The sequence below is a fragment of the Pyxicephalus adspersus genome, chromosome 3 (genome assembly GCF_032062135.1).
Source record: "Pyxicephalus adspersus chromosome 3, UCB_Pads_2.0, whole genome shotgun sequence".
NCBI lineage: Eukaryota > Metazoa > Chordata > Amphibia > Anura > Pyxicephalidae > Pyxicephalus > Pyxicephalus adspersus.
The window spans coordinates 27612980-27636539 of NC_092860.1; the positions used below are offsets into that span (position 1 = coordinate 27612980).

Here is a 23560-nt window from a genome sequence, read left to right on the forward strand (position 1 = left end):
TCTCATTTCTGTACACAAACCAAATGAAAAGATCCCGACCCTGTATAGCAGGCCCCATAAAATTTTACTAATTCTCCAACTCTTCTGAGTTACCCTCTCAACTTTATGTGTTTGTAAGCTCCCTACAAAGATTCGGTGGTCCCTTTAAAATGTAAAGCCACAGAGCAAAGGGTTATTTCAGCAAAAGTGTGGTCTTAATAGGCTACATCACTAGACTAGATTTTCTCCTCCTAGTTCATTTTTCACAACATAACAATAGAGCCAGCAATGTGGATCTCTTTTTTGATAGTCTGAGTAGGTGTATAAGTCTGGTCAATTAGGTGAAAATCTAATTACCAAAGTTCTCTAGAAAAGTGGCCATCAACATTTTTACACAAGGCACATCCTATAAACACACAAGTTACAATTCCCAACGTTAAAATCCCCTTTTTATTACATCAGTCAACTTGGGCTGTAATTTGGTGGCAGTTACGTTTGTTCCTGTTTTTAGATTTTGTGGCACAAAATTTGGCAAATCCTCATTCACACATGTTGCCACAAATGATAGATGTTTACATTCTGCTTTGTCTGCTACATATGGGAAATTGTAAATTATTAAGAAAGAAAGAATGAATAGGCCCCCAAAAAAATTGTTACTAAAAAGAAGTGCTACTATTTGAGAATATATATATATATATATATATATATATATATATATATATATATATACAAATATTTATTTTTTTATTGAATCTGTGAATCTGTGTCCAGACTTTGCACATCCCAAGTACTTACTCATTCTATTTCTATGCACACAATAAAGGCACTTTACAACAAACCCTTAATGACATCTGCTGTTGTAGGCATTGTGGAGAAATAATTTTTTTTACATTTGAGGAACTAAAAGGAGTTTCTTCCCCTTTTACTTTTGGGACCAGTGCATACCAGAGACATTGAATTTAGAGCAAACATAGGCATACGTGAATGCAGTCCCACTCCTTACAACTACTAGCCAATTGAAGGAAGAATCGAATGGTGTAACTTAGCTACCTGTTACTTACCTTGACAAAAGTGATGTTGCTGGCCTATTGGGTTCTTAGCAACCCAATATCTACCCAACTTAATTAGGTTATTAGGACATATCACTCCAAAAATGTCAATTTAGATGGTGGCAGGAAGCTGGAAGGTATATGGAACATCCAAACTGCATGCAATTGTAGTGTGTCCCAACCCACTGCTCTGCATAAAAATGCTTCACAATTTTTGTACCTAGCATACTATGCTACATGAAGAAGACAGGACAAAAGCGGCTAACTTACTAAACATTTACTTCTTACTCTTCAAAAATCTAAGCACAGGTGCACCTGTATTGCATACATTTCAATGCACTATCAACACATCACAACAGACCTAGAATTAAACATGCATCATTTTTTACAATGTTCTGTTCTACAATCCATGGGTTGTGGTGCATTGTAATGCAGGTACATCAAAGATGATTCCTTTAATGTATTAGTGACCATAAAGCGCACAAAAGTGAAAATCCTGGGATCTCAGCTTTTTACAGGCAAAAGTATTTTTACAGGTACGTATAGATGGTACAGGTATATCTGGTTACTGATCAGGAATTGGGCTTTATCTTTTGTTCCATACAAGGTTTGACAGGGCAATGCACCATAAGGAGAAAGAAGGATGAGTAGGCTTTTTAAGGCAAATGAAGGATTACCATTTATTAATCAGAAGGGTTATTAGTAGTGGTCCTATTGTAGACATAGAACTTCTAATCTAGACATAAATCATTAGTCACAAATGTCACATCATATAGTGTTAACACTTGTGAGGAGTGATGATCGATTATTGTGGCTTATCTCAAATTTCCGATGCGTTTTGCCAATAAGGCTTCTTCAGGGGAATGCAGAAATCGTAATAATGGGAAGTTATAACAATACAGTGTGTGACTGCTGCGCTTTAAAATCGTAAGTGAAATACCAGGGAACTATCCATGCCAGAGTACTCCTTGACAACCTTTTAAAGGCTGTGAGCAAGAAACGGTATTCAACAATATTCTTTGATCAGATGGAGAAACACATTGTATAATGTTGTAGTTGAAATGTTGTAAGGTAAGTTAGAAGAAAGTGGTTTTACGCCTACATAGATATCCAATCCTAAATAAAATGAAATAAGGGTGGAATGGATAATTCCTAATTACATAAGAAGGATTTGTATTTCCCAAATGGACTTGAATGGCAGACTCCAAGGTAAAGATATACTTTATACATACCTACGTCACTATGTCCATTATTTAAAGTGTACAACCTTTGCAAGCAGTGAACTGCGGACACATCTGGGATGTACAGTACCCACCACTAGAGGGCAATGTTTTCCTGACAGCTGGAGATGCCTGAAACTTATATCTACACCACAGAGGTATGATCACTTGCGTTCAAGTAGAAATGTATCTTGAGAAAACTATTTAGGTAAAAAGTGAAATACAAGCAAAAACAAATAATTAAAACACATACATAAACATTTTTTATCTGCAAAAATTAATGTAATATTGTTAAGGCTAGTCTTGTGATCTGTAACAGTAGGCAGTGTATATGGGAGAGGAGTGCAGAGTATGACATGAAAGTTACCGCTACTGTCACAACCTCTGCGCTCCTCTCCCATACACACCGCCTACTGTCACAATCTCTGCGCTCCTCTCCCATACACACCGCCTACTGTCACAATCTCTGCGCTCCTCTCCCATACACACCGCCTACTGTCAATGCCCTCTGCGCTCCTCTCCCATACACACCACCTACTGTCATGCCCTCTGCGCTCCTCTCCCATACACACCGCCTACTGTCATGCCCTCTGCACTCATCTACTTTACATACCGCCTACTGTCACACCCTCTGCATTTCTCTCCTAAACAAACTGCCTGTAAGTAATTCTATTCACATTAGTTTTTGCATAAAGATCGCTCCCCAAGACACTCCTTTAAAATGGTTTGTTATATTCTCCAACCTTTTTTGTTCTGGAGCAAGGCACAATTTTGCTAGTATAGTCTCAAATCAATTTTGGTGCCAGGATCCCATTATATGAAGGTATGGGTTTCTCCGTTAAATAACTCTACATGGTAAGAAATCCAGTAAACAAACTGATAAGTTATAAATGGACAGCCAGGTGCCATTCAAGCAGAACTAAATGCTATGCACAGAATAGTTTGGAAGGTACTTGGTCAAAGTCATATCAGACAGAAAACAGAGGAAGGCGATACCAACTGCAATATTTTAGAAACCACCAGAGAGCGGCATACCAAAAAGGGCATTTCCAGATAAACATGGCATCTGTCTTGACTGTTGAATGCTGAATTTATCATCTGCATTGACATGGATCGGGTTGCAACACACCAAAACCTCATTTAGAGAAAACAAAGGACAACTGCGGGAGCTCCATGTGGAATGGTACATTACGTTTTAGACTGTAAAATTTGTGTTTTTGGTGCAGGAGTTTACAAATCATAGTTTCTGGCATAAGTTTATAACATGAAATATATTATTAAAATACCTGAAATTTATCAAAGTAATAGTTACTGACTACTCAAAATAAACCTTTAACCTAATTGTAACCACATATCTAACTACTAAACATAACTCTTAACCTCAAGCTGACCCCTAACACCAAATCTTAACACTAACCTCTAAATGTAGACCATCCCAACAAAAGTCCTGTCATGGTAACTAAATAAAAGCTAAAGCACGTATTTCAATGTGCTAAAATCGCTAAAATAAAATGATCCAGTAGAACAAAATAAAAAAAAAAAAAGGTTCTAGTCAACCAAAACCTACCTGCTAGAATGGAACTTCAAACAAAATCTGTTGGCTCAACAGACTTGGCCAGAAATACTACATTTTGCTTGCATGTAAATGAGTAAAAATTGCTGCTTGTCTGTTGCTTAATGATTGAAACACATATCATGACAGACAAACATGCCAGAATGTAGAAAGCTTTTAATGACAGATATGTGGAATAGACATGAGTAGTCCTAAAAGAATTAGGCTGATTTGAGGATAGCAAGAAAGAGGACAGATTTTTCATAAAAAGCAACAAGGCACAAAATTCCAAGAAAGACAATTGCTGTACCTGTATTTTGAGTGAGTAAAAATGTGAAGATTATGAAATCTGCCACTTGCAAAAAAAAGATACCTATTAACATAGTTTTTGATGAGCAACACATCAAAGCCTAGAATAAGTCATCTTTACAAAAAATGTGATCTTTTAAAATGGGGGAAGTGAAGCGTAATGAACAAACACCTATTAAAAAGGCCTACATTTTGTTTTCTTCTGTAGAGTTTTTTTAGGCAAAGATTTCAGTCCCAACATTAATTATGCTTCTTTTTGTACCTCTGACATATGTCTATATAGAATCCATACCAGGTAAGTATCAGTTGTTTCTCATATACTAAAGGCAACAGCACAGCAGGTGTAGTTTTAGAAACCAATGAAGGTGGCAAAATTAAACTAAAGCTACAGTCCCCAGGGATGTTTGGACTTGCACAGACAGATGTTCAGGTGAATGTATTATATAATGTTTATATAATTGTGGCCTTGTGGATCAACTTGATTGACTTGTGTCTTTTTGGACCTGACTAACTCTAACTATAATTCTGTTTGTCTTGTTGGTATATTTATAAGGCAGTGAAAGTGAAAACCACCAAACTGGACATATATAAAGCATAACCACAGCGAAATCCTCAGACAATAGAAGGTAACCAGGGAGGAGAGTAGAATTTTTGCTTGCTTGGATATTATTACATATTTAACATTGATCATTTGTACATAGAGGAAAACACTTGCTAAAATTATTATATCACAAAAAACTGCAACAAAACTTTTTTTTACTTGTATGTTACTTACTATGTTATTTAAAATTGACAAATCTGAATCTGCTCTAATTTTCTAAAACTGGTAAAATTCAATGCATTAGCACAACCTGGCAGAACACATAATTCCCAGAAAAATGTCATTTCCTGCGATTAGCTGAATGATTCTCTTAGAGCAGGGGTCGGCAAACTTTTTGGACTACTAGGCCATTTCAGGAGGTCAAGTAGGCACACTAGGCCAGAAGAAACAAGGTGTCCAAGGAAAGGTTTTGCAAGTGAGCAGCCTCAGTCTTCCCCTCATCTGCGGTGTAGGCTCTGTACATGTGCGGGTGCTTGGCATCGAAATGCCCCTTGACATTCCAACCGCTTGAAAGTGGTTACTACACACAGGGCTTTGTTGCTGCGTTGGACAAAGAATAATTCATGAATTCATTGAGGGTTGAAGACACAACGTTTGAGGTCAACCTTCTGGAGACCGGTAGCTGCGCGTTGCTTCTGCTCTTTAGGCATAGTAATAAGGGTTACTGTGTGGGAACTACTACTGTAGTAGTGAACCGACTACTGTACTTGTGGTCAATATACAGGGAGTACCCGGGTTACATACGAGACAGGGACTGTAGGTTTGTTCTTAAGTTGAATTTGTATGTAAGTCGGAACAGGTACATTATTTTAATTATTGCAATTAGGACAGATGTTTGTCTCAACATATTATTAGGCAGAGTGGTGTCAGTTACTGTATAAAATCCTCACTGTGAGTTAATCACAAACAAAAAAAAATCTTTATGTAGCCTAGACATTCATTAACTTCTGGAGCAAGCTGTGCTTGATATGCAAAAAGAAACAACTGCAGAGTTTGTCTTGGTCATTAAAGAATTCCATGAGGCTGCAGATAGAGCTCAACCCAATTTATGGTAAATTGTGTGTTTACAAATTAAGTGCAATTGTCCAGTGCCAATTATTTAGCCATTTCTGGATCTATGATTTACATTGGATCCTGAATATGTTATAAGCTGTCTTCTATGCGAATTTATCACTGAATACAATATATTGTTTGCCAAAAAAACCCTATATTTCTCCTTTATTTACATGTTTATTTAGAGGTTGTCAACATCCCTCAGAAGGGAACTATTACACTCTAAATATTGTCATCATTCCACTACTACGCCATTTACCTGTTTAACATTTCAATTTTAATTTCATTTAAAATTAAAACTATTCTAGTGTTAAAGAACTTTAAGGTTTGTTTGCATAGTGGCAAACATTTAGCTATTTAAGAATCGGTTTGGAAAAAACAACCAGCTTTTCTACAGAACAAAAAAAAGTAGAAAAAAAGGTAGGATTCTAAACATCCAACTCATCCAAGTGGATTGTTTTTTCTTAACAGAAAGCCAAGTTACCCAACAAAGCCTAGCGGTGAACAAGACAAGATTCTGACAGCAAACATCAAGATAAGTGAATACAGTTTATAAAAGCTAAGCAGTGCCAAAGTAGAAGCAAACCACAAAATACCCGTTTCATAGGTCAATAACCTTCTTCAATGCACCACAGCTCATTTCTTTACAACTCAGGATTCAGCTGGTGTGTGCATGGGACAACCGAAATAGGAGAGTTCAGTTCCAGAGGTCATGCAATTACACTTATCAACATGACTACATTGAAAATTTGTCTTCAACTTTGCATCATTTGGGCTTTAAGGTCTCCAGCATACCTGCGGTTCCTTGTTCAGTCCACCAGATGGCAGAGTGCAAACTTAACAACAGACCACCAGGCAAAGGAGACAGAATCTACTATAATGAGGGCTTCATAAATGGAGAATTAGTGACTGCCTATAAGAAGACACTCGGAGCTGCTGGTTTCATACATTTTGTAACCAAAATAACTTTTCAATTAATGTTTAAATTAATTAAATAAATACCCTCTCTACAGAATATCTGCATAGAATTAGAAAAGCACGTGGCTAGGGTTCCTCTGCAGCAATACTCCGATTCAGTCACTGCCATTATGGGTAATTTGCATTGGGGAGTCTATATAAGCAAAAATGGATCTTTATAGATAACACTACCATTTACAAACATTGTTATCTTGCTGTCTTGTGTTAATAAACCACTAAGACATAATTTAGCTCTCAGTAGAGCTGGGAATAAACATGTTTTGATGACAAAACAATCTAACAATGGGAACTAAACAAAAGATTTCCTCTTTGCATGGTCACCGTCCAAGGTTTAATAGGAACTGCCCCACTCATGGCATTCCTGTGAATACCAAAGACAAAGTTCCTGGAGCAATAGGCCTAACTATATCTTGAAGATGCCACACTCCACATTTCTGCATACAGGCTGCAGGTATCTTCCGCTCATACTATGGGCAGCCTTTTGCTGCAGATTTTAGCAGGGAAATAGGGGTTCAAGCAAACTCCCCTACAAATTGAATTAGTGACAAGTAAAGAAAATGTACATGTGTAAAAGAATGGTTGATGGATGGCAGATTGAAATTAAAAGAAACTTTTTAATAAAGGACAGTAGATCAAAGCCCTATGTGGATAACATTTCATTTCCTAAGCCATTTATTACTTTTTTTTTTTTTCTTTTTTTTTTTAAATACATAAAATACAGTCTTTTTTCTTTCCTTTAGCACTTCTGGCCTACATGCACTATACTCCAGCATCAGCTGAAAAACATTACCCCGGACTGGCTTCCCGTTGATGACGATAGTGAACCAGGCCCGCACAATGGGCATCTGCAAGGTCGCTTGTAGTCTCCAGCAGAAGTACAAGTAGCAGGGTGATTGTTTGTACATTTCCTGTCATGGTTCATCAATGATAACGCTCCTGCGTTATAAAAAGGAAATACCTAATGGGCTCCTACATTATAAAAAAGAAAAGCCTGGGTGGGCCTTTTTCAGCTCTGCCCTCTGCACAAACTATATGCAGTATAGGGGTGACTAGGCGTGACTCCGTGTGACTAGGTGATAACTAGGTTTACAAAGATAAGGATTTTTAACTTTTGCAACTATTAGGAACTACATTAAAATGAAAATGTACTTGCCCTGTGTTCAGCTTTAAGTGGTTGGTCACCTCTCTACCTGAAACCTGGACAAAGCAGCTGATTTAATAAAGCTCTCAAAGGCTGGAGAGGATACGCTTATTAGTAAAGCTGGGTGATCCAGCAAACCTGGAAAAGATTTCCTAAAACTCATATGCTATTTGTTAGCAAATGTTTTCAATTCTGGATCCATTCCAGGTTTGCTGGATCACCCAGCTTCACTGATGAAAGTGTATCCTATCCAGCCTTAGAGAGCTTTAATAAATCAGGTCCAATGATGGAGCAGGCAACTGACGACTCTTCTGTCAGCATATTCTGCTTATTTTACTATAAATGCAGCATAACTGACTGGCCCAATGTCTCGTATAAAGGATTAAAAGTCTAATGCAAGTAAATATTTATTAGGTATATCAGATACCTAGTCTATTTTTTTAAATTTTTCCTGGAGTTCAGGTTTAAATGAAAGTATATGTAACAAATGTCCTATTTACCTTTCCATAAAATATGCACATTTCTACTGCACAAAAACTGCTTCTGTATTTCACTATTCTAAAAGAATGGGTGGCAGCATAAATGTTGCTTATAATTTCAATGGGGAAAGGTAAAGCACAGCATATATTTTGTATGTTAAGCTTCTGTTCAGATTGAGTACGAGGAAAGTGGTAATTAGGGTTGCAATACGGATTTTTTTTCAAATTTCAGCATTGCTTAGCAACTGGATGACTATCAGAAAGCTCAAGAGTGCCCTGATGGTTCAAAATGGGAGAGAAAGAGGAACAGGCTGTAATAAATTAGTCAGGGTCAGGATATTGTTTTTCATGCAGGCGGAGTAGGTATTCTTTAAGACGGTTAAGTAACAAATGCATAGATGGTTCATGCAGTTTTTATTTAATAAACTAGTCCACAGTGCAAAAGCCACAGCAAGGAGATTTCATATTTATGTAATAATATTTAGAGGAAAAAATATTTATTCTTTATTAATACAATGATATATTGTGCTTTGTGTAGGTTAAAAAAAAAATAAAAATAAAACTAAAAATTGACCCTGTACTTTTTTCAGTGCACAACAAAAAAATCCTTTATATTTACTAATATTTTTTGTCATTTTCTTGCATTCTATAATTAATTGCCAATCACCTAAATCCCTCAATTAACAGAGCACTGAATCACTGAACCTAGGACCTGTATATCTGTAATAATGCCTGTATTTTATAGGGTATTACCATAGAATGTGTATGGGATTACCTTGGTACCCAAAATGACATCTGGTTATCTTCTGTTTTATAAACTAACCCCAGCGACAGCAGGTAGATTGAGGCTAAGCATGATATTACTATATTAGGTTTCATACCGCCTCACCAATGTTATAATACTAATAAAAAGCAGCCTTGGAATCCAAGTATGCCTTTCTAAATCAGATCTTGTATATTTTACACTACAAAGCAATACATTTTATACAATTATGTTACTTCTACTGCAAAACTTAAAGCCAGAAAATAAATATGCACAATCTTTAATGTCATGGATGTGATGACATTATCCACATTAGCGTCCACCGGCCCAACAGCAGCACTTTGTGCAGTGACCAGGCCAGACAAGTACTAGGATGTCATTAAAAGAGAGAATTCTATACACCCTATAAAAGCACCAAGAACAGATTAATTTCCAAATTAATTACAAAAATGTTTTATATGCAATGTATATTGCAAATTTATGCAATAAGGTGAGGAGAAAATAAAAGCAAGGAAAAAGGACAAAACTTGTAACTTGGATCAAGACTTAAAAATGATAAGGCCGAGGTGATGATCAGAGCAGCGAACAGACCGGCACCTCTTAACCACAGTCACTAAGAGGAAACACAATCCATGCGTAGGTAAACAGACTGAAATTTACAGTAAATGGAAGATTTTCCCCTATATACTCCTCCTCTTTGCCACCTCACACAAAAATGCAGCATTTTCCTAACTATCTGAAAGTATAAGTTACAATACATGATAATCAAATAGAGAATGTGCTTTGTGCTTCTATGCAACAAAAAGGTTTTTTTTTTATCTTTGAGATACGGCTGCCATAAAACAAAAACGTGCAGCAGTGGCCCTTCCCTGCGGCGATCAAGACGCAGTGCCTCCTGGGTAACTATGTCACACATCCCGGAAGGCTCTGGCTGTTCCTTCTGTGCATGCCCCAATCTTGGGCATGCGCAGCAGAAGGCCTATGTCGGGCATGCGCAGCAGAAGGCTTTTTTCCTCGAAGGGGAAAGTGATGCCGATCTCGCGACTTTTTTTCCCCCTTTACAGTGGCTATGTCACCTGATCTCGCACTTGCACAGTGCGGGATCAGGTGACAAAGAAAGAAGACTGAAGTGAAGATTGAAGATGGCGGAGCTGGGACGAAGTGGAACTCCAGGATGACCAGGCGGATTAAAGGTAAGTGTAAATTTTTTTTTTTTTTAGTTTAGTTCCGCTTTCAGTTCGCTTTAAATCTGTGTTCATAATTATATATGACACTTTATTAGATTTTCATTAATATAGACAATGGAGCCCTTTTAAGTGGTTAAAGTTGCATTTATGTGGCAGTCCAATAGCAGTTTACCTGAAGTTGATACAAAAAAAATTTCATGAGCCTCAAAAAACTTAACAGCACTTACTTATGTTTCAAAAGCAGGCCAGGGCAAGGATGTGGGATTGTCCACTGGATCCCCAGTGTAACCTGTAAAAGAAGAACATATTAGTGACATATTTCATAAAAGCTCTAGATAAGAAATCAGTAACAATGAGCTGTGGATTTCATGCCCTTAACCAGGTAAAATGTTGGTGATTGCTAAAATCCAAAGGCTTATATTCAGATATCGCCTTAAAACCATCTGCAGTTTATACTGGCATAGTTGACAACACTATATGATCTATAAAAGAACGTTTACCTGTACAACCATTCTAGTAAAGAGTATTAAACTTATTACAATAAAAAATAAAAAACAGGAACACCAAGATCTATGGTAAAAGGTTACCGACATCAACAAGTTTCCCAATGCCCCCTCCATTCTGTATGTTTTTCAAATAAAATCGATAATGCATCAAAATGCATTTTGTGTTGTGTGTCATTACATCCATCAACGAATGCAATTTAAACATACTCCAACATGGGCCCTAATATATGGATTTTATTACATTTCCATGAATTTCATGAAAATATATTAAAGAAAAATGTATGGCTGTGAAATCTTGAATGACTACATACTCCGAATCAGAAGTTGTTTTGTTATATGCACAACAAATCTTCTGCTTCTGATATCTATTAAAGACTCAAGCAGTGAGATCACCATTTTAGTATGTTCTATTACAGTTCTATAAACAGAATAAAAACCCATCTTGGAGAATTGAACCCTGGCTTGACAAACACACCCTAAATTATCTTTATTGCCCAAGATGTTTTTCACTTAGCAATGAAGAGACAATAAAAAACTGCTTGGTAATTTAGCCTTCCAAGCAAGAGTTCAAAATTAAAATTCTTTTTGGTGAACTGACACTTTAACAAGTATTGGTAAAAATTTGAATAATTGATCACCTAACATACCAGTAAGTGTTAAAACTGTTTACTCTATACTTACTATATTTGAGTTAAATATATATATGAAAAATTATGTTTTTTGTTTTGTTTTTTTTTCATTTTTGTCTCTTTTGGCTGGCTTTAATATATTTTGGCTTTGTCAGCATGTATACATTTGATTGGGTTGTCGGAGATTACTCTTACATTAATACAGGGAACAGACAGACACGATAAGACATGTTGTGCCATGAGGCTTAAGGACATTACATCTGGCCGGAGCATCTTGGTAAACAGCCGTCAGGATAAACACCGATAGGAGAAATTAGAGCTTGAGTCTGTATGATAAACTCTAAATTAATCTGCGGATTTAAGGATTAGAATCCTGAGTTGAGAGACGCCCGGGAGGGTTAAAGGTTAAAGTGAGGAGAGTTCTGATCAAAGGAAACTCAATTTTGGTCTTAATTATTCCAGAGGACAAACCGTTCATATAAAGAGGACATTTCATTAGCGAAGGAGGAGAATATGGAGCAAAAGAATAAGAGAGCACAGTGTTACGTGGGCCACATCTTCGTTATTAAAGAATTAAAAAGCCTCAAATAAAAACAAGTTAAAAACAATTCAATAAGCAAAAGCCCAAAACAAAAAACAATCACCCAAAACTTAAGAACATACACAAGAAAAGGAAGCTGAATTACAATTATATTGCAGATTTAAAGTAAATGATATACAGATTTTTACTGGTCAATATTTTCATAACTGCTAAAAATCTGATATGTTTACTAAAATTTATAATATAATCCTTTTAGCATACACAAACACAATTATATACTTCCTTTTTTGTAAAATATAAAAGATAAAATTGTGCCAAGAATAGAGACCCAAACATAAAAAATTGTGTGCACTTGCGAAACAGTGACCCAATATTTTTACAGTGCACCAGTAAATTCTCCTTCACTCCAGGATGTGTGACGATACCCAACAGGTATTATACAAAAGTTGTCAATGCATATACATGTTGCAGGTCCACAAATTTTAATTATGTTTGTAGAGAGTAGGGCACTTTAAAAAAAAAAAAAAAGTTTAATTTTTGAAATTAGTTCCCTGTGACCATGTGGATAGTATTGTGCAATGACCGTTTTTTGTTTGCGAACACAACAGAAGCCTAAAAGACCCAAATGACCAGAAATATCTCTGATATTATAGTGAACACGGATAGAGTAGAAAACCTCCCCAATTAGCTCCTATACCATTTACACAAAGCTGTCAGATGACCGTATTGAACCTAGAAGTGGTTGCCTGGAGTGCTTCCAGGTTCTCTGTACACATAAGAGTTGTAATTTTAATCCTCCCCCCATACAGCCTCCCTGCCAAATGCAACTTTTTCGGTTTGGGGCTGCCTGAAAGAGTCGGAGAGTCTGGGAACTACTGAATTGCAGCTGCAAGCCTTTTTAAACCTTTTCAAATCATTATGTGTGGTACACTAAACCAGTAAAAACAAATCAAAAAAAAAAAAAAAACAGGTAATGAGGTTCAAGAGAAATTCTTTTAAACTGACTGGGTATACACTAGAGGTACAAGGCCATCAGGAATTTTTTTGTAATTCCAGCGCTTTTTGAAATATGAATAGACGTAGCTTTTCCTTATGCTTCTAAAAAGACACCCAGGTTATTAAAGTGAAAACAATCAATGATTTCCACCTGCTTAACACTCACTGGAGGTGTCTGATGATGCCGCAGACTTTAGAATTGTCTCCTAACCTAAAAGCAAAGAGATACATTGGGGAGCTAATTTTAACTCTATGGGTACATTGAATCCCAGGTTCAGTTTGGTTTAAAAAAAAAAAAAAACTAACAGCGGATAATACAAAAAAAAAAAAAACACACAATACCGGCTGCTATATTTATCATATATCTAATCCCTCACTGACCAACAAGATCACTGGTCCAGCACTAATATTCAGGTTGAATGGCACCTCAGCATCATTTACCACACCTGTGAGCACAGATCATCAAGGTTCCATCATTAAATACATCAAAACCCTACAGGAAAATACAATTAGGATCCATCCTCAGACTGAGATTATGAGAGCTGCCAATGCTGAACTCATTCCAAAGGATGACAACTGCCTGGATATAATGCTGATTTTCTTGTTTCAATATATTCGGTCACACACCTGAAACACCTGAACATGCCTCTCATTCCCCCCATTCTGAACAGAATGGAGGGCTTGAAGCAGGGCTGTAATCTAACCATGGGGGACGGTTTATGGGCCACCAGACATTTTTGAGACCAAGGGCATTCTACTCAAATAATAAACAGGTTTTAATTATACAATGAAAATATGTATGCAGTCATCGTGCAGCCACATTTAGTTTCCAACAAAAAATACAGTATTCTGGGTCAAATAAATTTAGGAATCTTGCCAGATCTAATAAAGAAAGCATTATAAATATACAGGCAACTAAACAATTACACACATACAACATAGTGCGAGTGCATATTTACACACACACACGCTCAACCACATAGTATGCAGGAATACTACAAGGCTGTCAGGATCAAATCCTTGCTTAGATGTCTCGGACAGCATGTAATGGATCCTGAGGTGGAGTAGATGAAATTGGTTTCCATCATATGACCTTAATGACACCCAGGATACTCTTACCTACACTATTCTGCTGTGTAATCATGTAACTGACCCAGGTTGGAAGCTTTCTGTGTCCTCTCTAGTTTCTGGAACCTGTGAGCAAGGCTTTTCACTACGTAAACTCTGACAGATAATTTGACCAAGAAAGGTAAATGCTGTGGAGGGTAAAGAGGGCAGATGTGAATAGAATGGTGAACCATTTGAATTCTAAATCATGGAGGATTTACACCCAAAGACACTAAGCTGTCAAATACTTAACAGCAGCCCTGGGCTCACCTTCCAATACGAAAAGTGGATGGGACCCTGTGCTCAGTAAAGCCACAAAAGAACTAGCTCTGTCTGAAAGCCGTACAACACTCCCACCCTATGGATGAGCTATGGAGTCACTTGAAGACAGCAGCTATGTTGTCGGTGTTTGTTTGGTAGGCCGGAGTTAGGAGGACTATAAAATAGTTCTGCTCAAAAAGAAGTGACTGTGTGATTTAAATTTAAATTTATTTATTAACCCATTATGTGATTCAGAAACTGTGATTTGCATTTTTTTTTAATTTTGCTATTGTGTGAGGGGTAATATAGAAATAGAATTGGGAAACACAAACAAAATGATTTGTCATTTAATTGTAAAGTGGGAATAAAGCTCATAACAAAAAAGTTCCCTGTGGGCAAATTAGGAAATACAAATTTACATCTCTGTTGTTTTTATACAATTGCCTTAATTTTGTTTTACAGATGAAGAGATAATATAAAAGTAAACAAAGCACAGTTCAAAATTAGTTAAGTAATTCAGTTCAGCCAAAGCAAGATAATCACACAATTAGCATAATTCTCTAAAAGCTCAACAACAATTCTGTATATGCCAGAGATAATAAACTTTCCTACTATTTGGTTTGTGTTTTTTATCATTATTACAATATGATAACTACTGTATATTAAAGATAAAACAAAAAAGAACAGTTTTAGAGAAAGGACCACAAACAGTGTGATCATGTTCCTAATCCAACACTGGGTTGAGATTTGGGAATTTTTAAGTCCCAAATACATTTTATACTTACCCCCTTCCTTAAAATTGATCTAACCCTACATTTCCCTTCCCAGTTGGCTTTTCATTGAGAGCTGAAGGTATGTAGCCCTATATTTAATTATATCCTGCCACAAGCCTTCTCTACTGACCATGCCTGGGCTGTAACTGACCCATGGACTTATGAGCTGTTTCCCCGAGGAGCTAGTGGCGGACAGATGAGCACACAAATGAAGACAGGAGATGTAGCGTTGGAATATAAGGAAATCTGGGTCTTCAGATTTCTAGGCAACTGTGAAGGGAAGAGTGGGTTAAACTAGGTCAGCCTAAAAGGAGAGGGAAAGAAGATACCTAGATGTAATAAAAAGTAAAAATATATACTATATGTGCATGTATATTTCAATGGACAGTTTGATTTCCTGTATCACACTGATAAAAAGGGTCTGGGATGCAACCATGGAACATTGTAGGGGACATAAGGAAACAGCACACATATACACTGCATATCCCCACAGTATAGGCAGATTTTCCTATCTCAGATCAGACACACACATACATGACACTAGTCTGATCTGAGATCAGCTCTGTTCACCCTACTCCCTTGCACAGCCTACTAACTTCTAATAAAAATGCACAGGAAAAAAAATGAAGAGTAAGCCAAGCTGCTGATAGAATGACTTCAGGGTTTATGTGATTTCAAGAGTGAACTGCTTTACAGTGCCTGCAACTACAGAGGTAAGTGATGGCTTGTTATACCGTTCACTTATTGCTTTTAATACATAATAAATTATGTTTAAATGTATCTAAATCATAAAACAAAAACTGAATATTTTGAATTATCAGTCAATGTTTTAAATAGGACATTCCTAAAATGTGTAAAACAATTTAATCCTCATTTAACTTTAACGTTAACAATATTTGACACACAAATACAATTAATGAACATTTTATTCAAGCATTATAGATTTAACTGTAGGCACAAACCTACCTTCCTTGTCCCTTTGTTTAGGCACCCAAATGAGGAGAAGTTTGGAGTTTACACAGGTCTGAAGACTCATTCATTCTGCTCACATGTGAAATTGATCCATGCCCAAGTAGCCAACTGCAAAGCACTAGAGTTTTCACATGGGAGGAAGGGGAACGAGTCTCATGCGATCCCATACCTGCAAATGTGACATTCCCCATTATAATTGCAGCAGCAAGGAATGGGAGTATATGACTCTGGTAGGGCTGGTATTAAACTAAACCTAGTGCTTTGGTTCAAGTGTTCTAATTCAGCATACGTACTTATGTGGCCAGATATGGCAAGTAAACAGCACAAGGGATTAGTTTAGGGCTAACGTTATGTACAACTCTAGGATTTCATCACTGGACTAAAACATTTCTGATGGTGTCAGGTAAAAATGTAAGGTCTGTACTAGTTTCACACATCAGCCAACAAAACTTTACATATCTTAAGGCTTCACTCTCTGGTCTTACATGATGAATGCAGCGTGTGATACTGTGTCAAAGGGGATATAAAATAGGAGTTCAGTGCCCCTATATTGTTTTAATAACTGTTGTGCAATGAGCTGCATTACAAATGGGCAAAGCGTCTCATTGCTCAATAAATGTTAAAGTAAACCTTAAGGCAAATAAAAACATTAAAATGTTTGTTTTTTTTAACCAAAAATATTTACGTTAAAATTTTCTATACATTTTAAAAAAAGTAACTAGCATAAATCACCTGAACCTTTCTTGATCTGTACCTTCTGAAATGCCAGACATGCAGCATTTAGATTTAAAGATTTTTAGACTCTGCTACAAATTCACACGACAGCTGGAAAAAGCAAGGACTTCATCAGCGTGGCTTCTGCATAGTTCAATGAACAAGCTGTGGGTATGTTTGGCCAGTGTTTTTGACCAACCTTGCAGCTGCAGTGGGGATTAAGGATTTGGCTGTTCTGTGGGACAGAAATGCTTGTTGTGGTGGATAGATAGCACCTACACCTTTACTATATCAATTTAACAGAGTAGGGGTGGTGTTGATGCATGGTGTCTGCTCACAGGGCTGACAGCTTTTGCAAACCTAGGGACTTCTCAGTTCAGGCTGTAACTGAAAAGGTTGCAACAACCAGCTGATGCTAGTCTATTACAAGAGACCATGAAAGTCTACTTTTTCCTCTACTCTCCCCTATCCTTCATTGTGTTTGTGACCCCATCATAGGAGAAGTCATCACGTGGCCTTTACCGGCGGTATTTCTAGAACTTCACAGTAAACTATGAGCACATGCAGATGTACTCAATAATGGTGTTCCAGAACTTTTAATGGAAGGCTGTAGTTTTACTTTTGAAGACATGTAGGCATGAATGTAGAGACTCAAAATTCATCTTGAGTGAAGTGTTAAAGTACCTGTTAAAAACTTTTGCATTTGCAATGTTTATTAGTCTCAACCACAAAATACACGCTTTATGCTGTAAGTTTATTGTCACAACACCGTGAAGTTACCAATTGCACATGCCTGACACTCCGTGGAATTGAAGAAAAGAAATAAGTAAGACCAGCTTAGTTACTTGAATACTTTGAATATTTGTTGGAGGTTGTAAATGTTGGAGTAAACTAAAATTTATGGGAAAAGTACAAAATGTGTCCAAAAATATTTTTTTTCAAAATAACATATTTATAACAGTAAATTGATATATAGAACACTTTGGATGCCTCCTGGTTCTATAATTACCAGGGCCACATCCGAACAATAGAACCACAAAATTTAGATGAATAACCAAATACCAGGACTTTTAGGGCCAATTGAATTGTTCTCCAAACCATATATTAAAATGTATAAAAACTCATTTTATTTAAATAGTACCATAAAATTAACAAAAATACATAAAAACACGGCATCAAAATAGATGTTTTTTGTTGCCAAGTGTTTTTATATATTTTTATTGTCAACTTTTTGTAATGCTTTTTGTTGATTTGTTGCAATTCAAATTATTTTGTTTCAGAAATTTTGATGTTGTTCTTGCTGTTTTAAGCCAAACAATTTGTTCCATAGGTGCAGGTAAAATAGCTACCATTCTGCCAGGAATATGTAAACTTACAAGTATAACTGTCCACACAGTGTTTTTCAGGCATGGCAAATAGCAAACATGAAGAACAGGGGCTGGAGAAAACCGCACATACTGTATGTAATTAAAATGTAAAGCCAGTGAAACACCTCCTAAAATAACTGCATAAGCAACATAAACACTCAATGTAACAGTTGAAGAGGTGTTTTCCAATTGGATAGCAGCATTAATACTGCTATTTAGTGGTATGATTCACAGTAGGCCTCTTCAAGGAGGCCACACGGATATATATATATATATATATATATATATATATATATATATATATATATATATATATAAACTACTTAACGCAATGTAAACAATATGACATTCCAACAAGTGCCATAAATGAAAATGTATGATAAACATATTGATAGAAATGATCTAAAGGTTTCATATGCCACATATTTTCACCCAAAAGCACTTAACATCATTTCAGTTTTATACCAAAGAGAAAGCAAGTTAAAGGTAAAATGTTCTTAAAAGTAAAATTTGAAATGGTGTATGTACAAATTGGTAAAAATGAAAGGCAAGCGGTGAATAATTTCATGACTAAATTCTAAGGTACACAGACTGACCTGGATACACCACCAACTACAAGCCTCCTAGAGCAGTGATGGTTAACTTTCTTTACATAGAAGACAAGTGTGGACTCTGATGTGACCCAATGGTAGAACATGATATTTAAAAAATATACTGCAACAGGAAACTCCTGAAAGTTGCAGAAGCGCAACAGGGAATGGTCACTGCAGACATGGTACAGGAATTATTGCAAAGCGCGACATGTTTTAGGAGACATATTACATGAACTATCACATATCCCTTTCCAAATCAAACTGTAATCAACATAGACATATGACTTGATATGTCGCACAACATTATTACAGATCTAAAAACAATAAACAAGAGAAAATGAGTGGACAGCACCAAAGCAGTAATGCAATACACAAACTAAGAAAAGATAAGAAAAAAAAAAAAAAGATTTAACAAAATGTAAGCACCTAGGTAAGAAAACCACAGACTGCAGAGGAGCCCTAAAGACCAGGGATGGGCACCATGGTCCTAAACCTCTTTTTTGTTGGACAGGCTAAATAACCTATTATATCAAAACATAGCTAATACATATACCAAAAACTCAGAGAAGGAATTTATTTATTGAAACCTGCAATATAAACCTTGATCAATTCTTTGATTCACTGCTCATAATGCTAAACATTCCATTCTCAGATTACTGTAAACTTTAACTAGTTCACTTTGTCAGTATTACATAAAATATATGTTATACATTGTCTCTGATGTAGCAGATTTTAATTTGTGAAACATTCGACATTCATTCATTCATTGAATGCCCCTGTATTAATATTGTATATATATATATATATATATATATATATATATATATATACACACACACATACATACATACACACATGAGGTATGTTTTTAGATTTGTCTTTATTATGATGTATTTAAAAATAACCACTGAAATAAACATGGTTTAAACGTTATAATTGTTTACTGCCTTTAAAGTCCCCATGGAACTCTATTTTTGTACTACTTTGGCTTAATCTGGGATGTGGCAGTACTGACACAAATTTAAATATTTGTAATGGACATATCTTACACACATTTACCTGAAATGGCCTACTGGAATATGACCTGCCAAACCACCGACTGGCAACATGGTCATATGCAGTAGTTCCAACTATCCATGTACATTGTATTTTTACTTGTTGACTATAGAGAATGATGGGATGTAAGTTATACAGCAACTTCTAAGAAAGGCGCATGCTAACATTTGTAATTCTACTTAAGCTTAGACAATATTTAGGTAGAATATAGGTAATTAAAATCAGACAGGTTACAGATATAGGGTTGAACTGTATAATATCCACAATGCATTATAAATATATTGCTACCAATTGTACATTTCCCAATGTGGCTGAATTTTGTTTCTTTTTCTGTACTAGAATCACAGGTAGTATTGCTAATTCTGCCAGTAATTTCCTTGCTGGACTACACACTGACCCCTGACTGCATTTGCCTAAACCCATGTGCATCCACTGATTTTACTTCCTGCAGGTGCCTTGACGTACAAAACACTAATACCACACACAGTGTGTGGCGGTGTGTAGGTAAAGGGCTTCTGGGAAATGTAGTTCTGGGCTCCCAATAGTCTCTCTATTCCAGCAGGTGATAAGCCTGGTGAAGAATGTCTAATGCAGCCTTTCTTTTTTTTTTTTTGACCATGGGGTAACTGTTGAAACAACACAATGGTGGTTAGTGAGAAGAATGTCACTCCTAAAAATAGACAAAAAAATAATTGGTGTCACTAACTGAACCCCTAGCAACCTCGAATGGAAACCTAGTACTTCACGGAACCCTGGTTGGGAAACACTAATCTAAGGGGGAAAAAACAACATATATGGAACAACCTCTAATAAGGAGGATTAAATGTAAATTTGGATGATACCTACAAAAACGTTTACAGAAATTGGATCCCATGTATATAAAGTCCTTAGCGCTTTGTCTCTATCTTGTTATTTTGGTGTGCTGTAATGAAGAGAGCTGTACCGATAGTACAAATCTACAGCTCAGGCTGTTGGCCTTCAGCTAAAATGACTGCAAAGGGCAGGAATTACCACATAAAATCTGAACCGTACAAGGATACTGAGAAGATTTTCAGAATTAGTCATATCGAGCAAAAAAATACATAAATGAATAAGCATGTTTAACTGATACAATCAAAACAAAGTTTCACAGCACTGGTTCCAAGATCAGCAACATTTTTTTCACACCACCAGCAAAATTCTCTTCAGGAAACTACAATGCAAGTAATATAAAGGTAAAAAAAATTATACTATCTGCATTTAAAAATGTGTAGCAGTTTAACTTCCTCTGTATATATAATCTACAGACTTCTGTGGATTTACATGAGCAGCTCCTATCCAATCACCGGGCTCTGAAATTAGAGGTTTGTGATTGACGCCTATGTAAGGCTTCACTGCCTAAACACAATTTTATAAATTAAATATGCTGTGGTGTATGGTACAGCATAAAGCAAAGCAGATAACAATATTGCAATATTGGCTCCCTGTTAAAAAATGTCCCTTTGTATGCCAATAAAACAATTCTATCTGAATACTAATGCCTTTCCCAAGTTTTGGGTAAGGGTCAAGGCTGCGATTCTAGTGCGACTGTTCATCTTGGGCGATGATTATCTGATGTGTAAACATAGCCAAAGCCCTGAAGGTCTAGAGAGAAAAGTTTTAAGCTGCGTACACACGGCAAATTTTTCTCGCCCGATAATCGGTATCGGCCAATTATCGGGCGAAAATCTGCCGTGTGTACAGTCGGTCGTCGTCCATCGTCTGACGACCGTCCTGGCGGATCCATGGACGATGGACGACGACCGATCCTAATGAAAGGGAAGGGGAGAGCGTGCAGCAGGGTGCCGCTCCGTCGCTCTCCCCCTCCCCTCTCCATAGAGCATGAACGGTGCTGTATGTACAGCATCGTTCATGCATCGTGCAGTCTTTTCTCGTTGGAAAGGATCGTGAAAGATTCTTTCCAACGAGAAAAATTGCAGGTGTGTACGCAGCTTTAGTGCTCATTATGATCTGGGCCTCAAATCAATGAGCAACTATTTTATTCTGAGATTTTTTTGGATATTGACAGGTGCATTTCAACTCCTAGGATGCATCAAACTGCTTTTAGATTTCAATTGGTTTGTTCAGAGATCGAAGCACTAAAGCAAAGAAGAGCATGTGAAACAGGCCCTCACAAAGATTTTCTATCATATTTGATTATCTCAGAGCAACCTCGCTGAAACATCCTTCTTTTCAAAGAATGAAAGGTTTTAATACGTAAACCTTATTACCAATTAACACAATAACAGTAGTGGGGGGAAGCCAATTATCCCATTATATTTTTGGGGGATGTGGGAGGAACCTTGAGTACCTGAAGGAATAGAAATACAGGAATAGTTGCTATGAATTCTAGATAGGAGTTGTCAACCAAATGTATTTTTAGATATTTGCAACTGGTATTATACAGTCACTGTGTTGGACACATTCACCAAGATGTGCCCCAGTTTAGGCACAGGGGATCACCAACAACTATATGTTATGTATTACAAATATATGCATATCAAACAAGTCCTTATTGTGACTGGTTTGAAGTCAAACTAAAAAGATGAACATAATGAAATCCCTGCCATACAGAACATACATATAGGGAATGTGGTTGGCTGTGCGGGTAGAATCTCTTTGCACTGAGACATATAAAATAGACAATAAAATGTAGGTTAATGCACAAAAATAAAAACAGTTCTGTTTTGCTGATCTACTTGGCCTCTCTCATATCTCTACAACATAATGGCTAATCATTCTATAGTCCAAGATAAGAACAAAGAGGGCTGTTTGAGATAAGATGGAAAGTGCACAGGACAGCTCTAAATTCTGACAACATTTTTTTGTGCTAATCAAATAGATAATTGAGTATATTTACCAGACCAAAAGAGAGCAAATACGGTAAGTTCATTGCTTGGGTTTACACACTTAAGCTACGTACACACTTCCAATAATTATCGTTGGTAAACGAACGACGAACGATCCTGCACGATATCGGCGAACGATCGTATAGCACCAATCCTGTACATGCAGATAACGACACGATCGTTCGCAGATATTGTACACACAATAGATGCGATCGTTTGAGCGATACAGGAAGTGACCTGCACGACAGGAAGTTAACGAACGTTCGTTCATCACGCATGCTCAGACCATGGACGATCAATGAACGACCGTACACACGATAGATGGTAAACGATCGTCGTCCAATCCGTCGGTCCGGTCGTTCATTTCCAGCGACTATTCTCGCTCGTCGGCGTCGTTGGTTACTTTTTTTACGAGCGATTTTTGACCAATCGATCGTTTGTTGTTCGTTCGTCGTTCATTTCCAACGATAAAAATTGGAAGTGTGTACGCAGCTTTAGAAACAAGCTACTTGCAATGAAAAAGGGACGAGGGGGCAAGATAACTGCATGTCCTAATTATTTTTTTAAAAGGATGAGAGGGCTTGAACAAAAGTCACTGGAACAAACTTAACTGACAGTCTATAGGTCAGTTTAACAGATACAAACTATCTTCCCGTCTATCTGTAAGGGTGGCATTCTTCTCACTGGCCAGCAATGTAAAGCTACGTACACACTTCCAATAATTATTGTTGGTAAATGAACGACGAACAATCCTGCATGATATTTTGTGAACGATCGTATGGCACCGATCCTGTACAGATAACGACACGATCGCTGGAAAAAACAGGATGAAGTACAGCAGTGGAACAGGATGAAGAACTCCGCTGG

The 23560-nt window shown here is 36.8% G+C and overlaps 1 protein-coding gene across 1 annotated transcript in view; it reads right to left on the reverse strand.

The window, feature by feature from the left end:
- The window catches only part of LOC140325941 (signal transducer and activator of transcription 5B), a 102574-nt gene that overhangs the window by 33424 nt on the left and 45590 nt on the right, over positions 1 to 23560 (reverse strand). The window contains exon 2 of the mRNA XM_072404064.1: positions 10539 to 10600. The gene's annotated coding sequence lies outside the window, so the exon portion shown is untranslated. The remainder of the gene's footprint in view (positions 1 to 10538; positions 10601 to 23560) is intronic.